A 5,216-nucleotide genomic window follows, 5' to 3' on the forward strand; every position below is an offset into this window, starting at 1 on the left:
CCCAGACTGTGGCTTTCAAAACTTTAAAAGAGCAAAGACCTATAATTTATATGATCCATACATTTGTATTCTGAAGCACAATAAACCTTATCAAAAGTAGTAGCATTACAAAATACTTACCACCTCCCTCATCTCTTTACCTATCTACTTTAAATCATCTTTCACTAGATATTTCTCCTATGGATAAAGGGGGAAAGATACATATTTTGTTAAAATGAACTGCAGGTAAACTCCCTTTCTACTTAAAACTGTAGGAACACATAGGTATTGTTCCCTCCACCCCTACTACTCTGCATTATTTAGGAGCTAGATTGCTCTGTTCCAACACAAAGGGAACAAAGTGCCCTGGCCTCCCTCCTTAGATGTGGGAGGAGCTGCAGGACTTGGCCCTGGGAGGGGCACTGGCCTCAGCCATAGCTGGATGCTGCATCGCAACTCTCAGCCCTGCTCTCTCTGCCTGATCTCTCAGAGCCTCATCATAGAGGTCTCGGAAGTAACTAGGGACCGTATCATGGGTCTTGGCCAGAACCTCCAGCACTTTCATCTTACTGGTCTCAGCACAAGCTCTTGGGTCCCACAGGAACTCATAGTGTGGACGATCACTATTGGGCACCTGGAGGTACTTCAGGTACTTCTGCACCAGCTCTTTGGTGATGAGCCTTCTGGGCTCTCCAAAGATCAGGTGCTTCCTCCCAGCATAGACCCCGAACACACTGAGGAATTCCCAGACCTCCTTGGTGGCCTGGTTCCCCTTCATGAAAATGAACCCCAGGAGCGCCATGAGGAGACTGGACTTGGGCGGCCCCTTCTCATCACTTGGACCTTCATCACCCCCGAGGCTGAGCTTGCTGATGAGGACATAAATGTTCCTGCTGTGGTCCACTTCCTTCAGCTCCAGGCCAAACACCAGCTCCATGCACTCAAAGGCTCTCCTGAGGATCTCAGGGAAGTGCTGCCTGTACTTCCTGTTGATGACCGTCAGCAGGGCGTTCTGTCATGGGCTCCTTCGTGCCGTACTTCTCCAGCAGGAACTCCACCAGCATGCTGGCCTTCCTGGTCAGAGGATCATTGAGAATGCTCTGAGTGGCCAGGGCTGCCTGGGAGGCACCTGCACTTTCTTCCTCTGGGCCCTGGGCTCCTTCATCAGATCCTGCACAGGAAGCCCCTGCATCAGGAGAGCTAGTGGCCAAGGCTCCCTGAAGCTTCTGGCTTTCGCCAGCAGCAGGGGAGCTCGGGGGAGAACCCTGAGGGCCAGAAGAGGGAGAAGAGGGGCCCTCCTCTTCTGCGGCTGCAGCAGCACTGTTCTTGGCCTCCTGGGGACACTGAGTGTCCCTCTGGATCTGGTGGCGTTTCACACGGGCATGGTACTTATTGTTGTGCCTCCGAGGCATGAGGACACAGGTCTCAGACTGCAGGCGGGCATGCAGGCAGGAAGGCCGGCACCAAGGGCACCTAGAGTAAGGACAAGAAGATTCCGTGAGCACCTTCACCCGGAAGAGTCCTCCCCGGCTTGAACCAACGCTGCCTCTGAGGGGTCTTTCAGGCCAGTGCTCTAGAACCACAGGGCTCCTGTTCTCCTGGTGAGCCTATCCCCTAAGACCCCTGAGGAGGATATGAGAGTGAGCACTGGGGCACAGCCAGACAGCCCTGCCTGGGTGTTAGAGGGGAGCCTGTTAGGGCTGGCAGAGGAGGTAGGTTCTCTCAGTTCACATTTAGAATCAGGATGAAAATTGGGACAAGACTCCCCCATATCCGAACCCCACCCCCACCACTCCGCACATACCCTGTTCCCTCTCCTGCTCTGAAGTTGACACTGCCTCCTTTGTTGTCACCCCAGAGGAAGAGAGGAGGGAGTACTCAGCCCTCCACCAAAGGGTCCTGGGATCTGCCCCTCTGCTGTCCGGCGGCTGCCCCTTTACGATCACACCCTAACTTCCCCTAACTGCAGCCCCCCTTCCCTCTGTTTGGCCGGAAGGAAATGCTGAGCACAGGGGAGGGTCCTGAGTGGTCCATGTGATGGGAAGGATGGTCGTCACCCTGACTCCTCCCGAGCCCTGACATCCCCCCTCTGCTGACTGGCTGCCAGCTCCTCGGACCGTGGTCCCCTCCTCGCTGTGTCCCGTGTCCTCGATCACAGTAAGGGAGCCCCTCATTCTTTAGAGCCACCCGGGTGCTGCCCGGATGGTCCGCGTCTGAGTCTCAGTGGTTGGGGTGTTATGTGTAGCCACCGTTCTGGGGCGTGGAGACCCTCAGTCCCCCGAATGTCCCACCTTCACTCCACAGGGCTCGTGGCTCTTACTCTATTGAGCAGAGCCAGAGTCCAGCAGAGCCTGACTGAGGCATTCTTCCCTGACACCCACTAGGGTTAGCAGATGGTCTTGTGGCCTAAGAACTAGGCTGGATCCTCTGGTCTTAGAGCAGGGGCAGGGTGGCCTGAAGTTGTGCGGTCCCCTCTATTTGGCCGGAAAAGGGTTTGGGGGTGTGGAGATGTGTCCCCGCACTAGTAACTCATGTCACCTCCACCTTTGACAACTGATGAGACTTGGGACTCCTCTGTCTGGTCACCGTCCACAGCAGCTCTCAAAGATAACGCAACTCTCACAGATGGTGTCTCACTCCAGCGTGTTTCGGAAGATGTCACTTCCTGTCATGCACATCTGAGCTCCAGGAGGACACCAGGGGCGGGGCCTGGGTGGGTGGGGTTCCAGGGGAGTTTCCTGCAGCATTGGCATGGGAGTTTTCCTTGACTCTTAGGAGGTCCTGGGACGTTACTGTGATGAGCTCAGTCAACTGGCCTCACTCCATGCCTCTCACTTCTGTCAGCAACCCTGGCAGAGAGTGTTGAGGAGTCTGAGCCTAAAAGCCTTCGTGGAGCTCTGGAGACTGAGAGCAAGGGCTCTCTGGGGCCCCTTCTTCTGTGCTGAGTGATGCTCTCTGTTCTTTGTGTCTTCCCTTGACTGCTGTAGGTGCTGGGCTAGGGCCCATCTGCTGACCTGAGAACAAAGCCTCACATGGAAGACATCAAATCCCCAGAGTCCTGGTGTGACGTGCATGTACGTCTCATCTGGACACTTCTGCCTGATGCTTATCTGGACACTTCTGCCTGAGGCTTCCTGGAAATGGCTGAAGCAGGTAAGACGAACTGAGAGTGAAGGATGGGAGACTGTCTTCTGTGGTGTGGAACCCCTCACATGTCACTCAGGATCTTCATATTGACTGCTAGCAAGGCCTGGAAATCCTTCCCTTTCTGGCATGAATCCACCCCTGTCCCCAACCATGGCCCACACAATCCCAGAAGAGTAAGTGAAGGAAGGGGATCCTTCGCCTGACAGTTCTCACTGTGGGCTCTTAGTTGACCACAGGGGCATTGCTCTTAAGTTCTGAGATGAGTTTCTGTCCTTTTGTATAATTACTGTAATACTAGTCTTTCTCTTTTGGTCCCTGTGTGATAGTCTATTAAGGTGACCGTTGAAAAGGCACAGTTGTAATCCACTAACATTCCCTGGTGACTCAGGCGGTGAAGAATCCGCCTGCAATGTGGGAGACCTGGGTTCGATACCAGAGTTGGAAAGATCCCCAGGAGGAAGGCATGGAAACCCAATCCGGTATTCTTGCCTGGAGAATCAAAATGGCCACAGGAGCCTTTCAGGCTATACTCCATGGGGTTGCAAAGTGTTGGACACAGCTGAGCAACTCAGCAAACACACAACAAAGTTTGTGCTGGTTTTTTAATGACCTCTGGGCCATACTGCTACATCCAACCCAAACTTTGGTGCCCCATGGTCCTGGCATGGGGCTCTGAGATGCTGCCTCAGATACCCTCAGTGAAGCAGTAGAGATTCATGGTCCAAGGGCATACTTGAAGAATCAGGGGCTCAACTTTCAAGCCTCTTCCAGCTTATCTTGTTGTCTGCTTCCCTTGGAGGCTGCACACCTATGTCAGCCTCAGAGTACTCCCCAACCTGGGCACTCATATGGCCTAGTTCAATGGAGACCTATTGTCCATCAGGGATTATGTAATTTTGTGTTTTTGCTTTTGTTAATAGTTTTCTTTATTCCTTGTGTAAGTTTTCCATGTGTTTTTTTTTTTTTTTTCCTGGATCCAGGAAATAGCAGCCCATGGTTGATTGGGGTCTTAGCTGCTCTGCATGTGGTATTAAATCTGTAAAGGAGTTAAGGAAAAGTGAGCCTTACAATATCTGCTCCTCCTGAATACACATAACATAGTATTTTGTTTGACACCTGTTTTTCCTAAGGCTCTCAGGGAATTTTTGTTGCTTCCATCTGGGGTGTATACATTGTTTAAGGTTTCTTTGTAGGTATATTTTTTATATGGTTGCTTTTGTTTATGTTGTACTTTCTATTACATGATCTGAGCAATTGTTGATTCTTCCAGAGCAGTCTCTTGACTTTGCTGTGTTGATCTTTTTATACCAGATGTCTGAAGTTCCTTATATTTGTTAATATTTTCTGTGCCTGTTCCCTAAGCATTTTAATCTGAGGATCAAGTTTTTACCATCATCTTCTGCTTTTCATTTTCCTGAATCTTATTTATTTGGCATTTTTGTATATAACTTGGTACTGGCTATGTGTTCTTATCCATAGTTTTTTTTTTTCTATTTTTCAAATTAGTAGAGCTTTAAAAAATTGTTTTAATTGGAGGATAATTGCTTTATAATATTGTGTTAGTTTCTGTTATACAACAGAATGAATCAGCTATAAGTATACATAGATCTTCTGCCTCATTAGCCTTTCTCCCACCCACTCATCTCACCCCTCTACGCTGTCACACAGCACCAGGCTGAGCTCCCTGTATTATATACAATTTTGCACTTGCTGTCTGTGGTACACATGGTACTCTATATTTGTCAGTGCCACTCTCAATTCATTCCACCTCTCCTTCCCTTGCTGCATCCACATAACCATTCTCTACATCTGTGTCTCTATTCCTGCCCTGCAAATAGGTTCACAAGTACCATTTTCTATATTCCATGTTTATGCATGAATATACTCTCTTTTTCTTTTTCTGGCTTACTTCACTCTGTGTAACAGGCTGTAGGTGCATCCACCTCACTACAAGTAACTTAAATTCATTCCTTTTTATGGCTAATATTCAGTTGTATACATCTACCACAACTTCTTTATCCGTTCATCTCTCAGTTTAAATCTAGGTTGTTTCCATGTCCTGGCTATTGTAAATAGTGCTGCAATGAACT

At 49.6% G+C, this 5,216-nt stretch overlaps 1 pseudogene; it reads right to left on the minus strand.

Annotated features, from left to right (window-relative positions):
• Positions 1 to 312: 312 nt before the first annotated feature.
• Positions 313 to 1,519, minus strand: LOC104976398 (melanoma-associated antigen B17-like; annotated as a pseudogene).
• Positions 1,520 to 5,216: the final 3,697 nt, after the last annotated feature.

Source organism: Bos taurus, unplaced genomic scaffold, assembly GCF_002263795.3.
Source record: "Bos taurus isolate L1 Dominette 01449 registration number 42190680 breed Hereford unplaced genomic scaffold, ARS-UCD2.0 Leftover_ScbfJmS_1316, whole genome shotgun sequence".
NCBI classification, from domain to species: Eukaryota; Metazoa; Chordata; class Mammalia; order Artiodactyla; family Bovidae; genus Bos; species Bos taurus.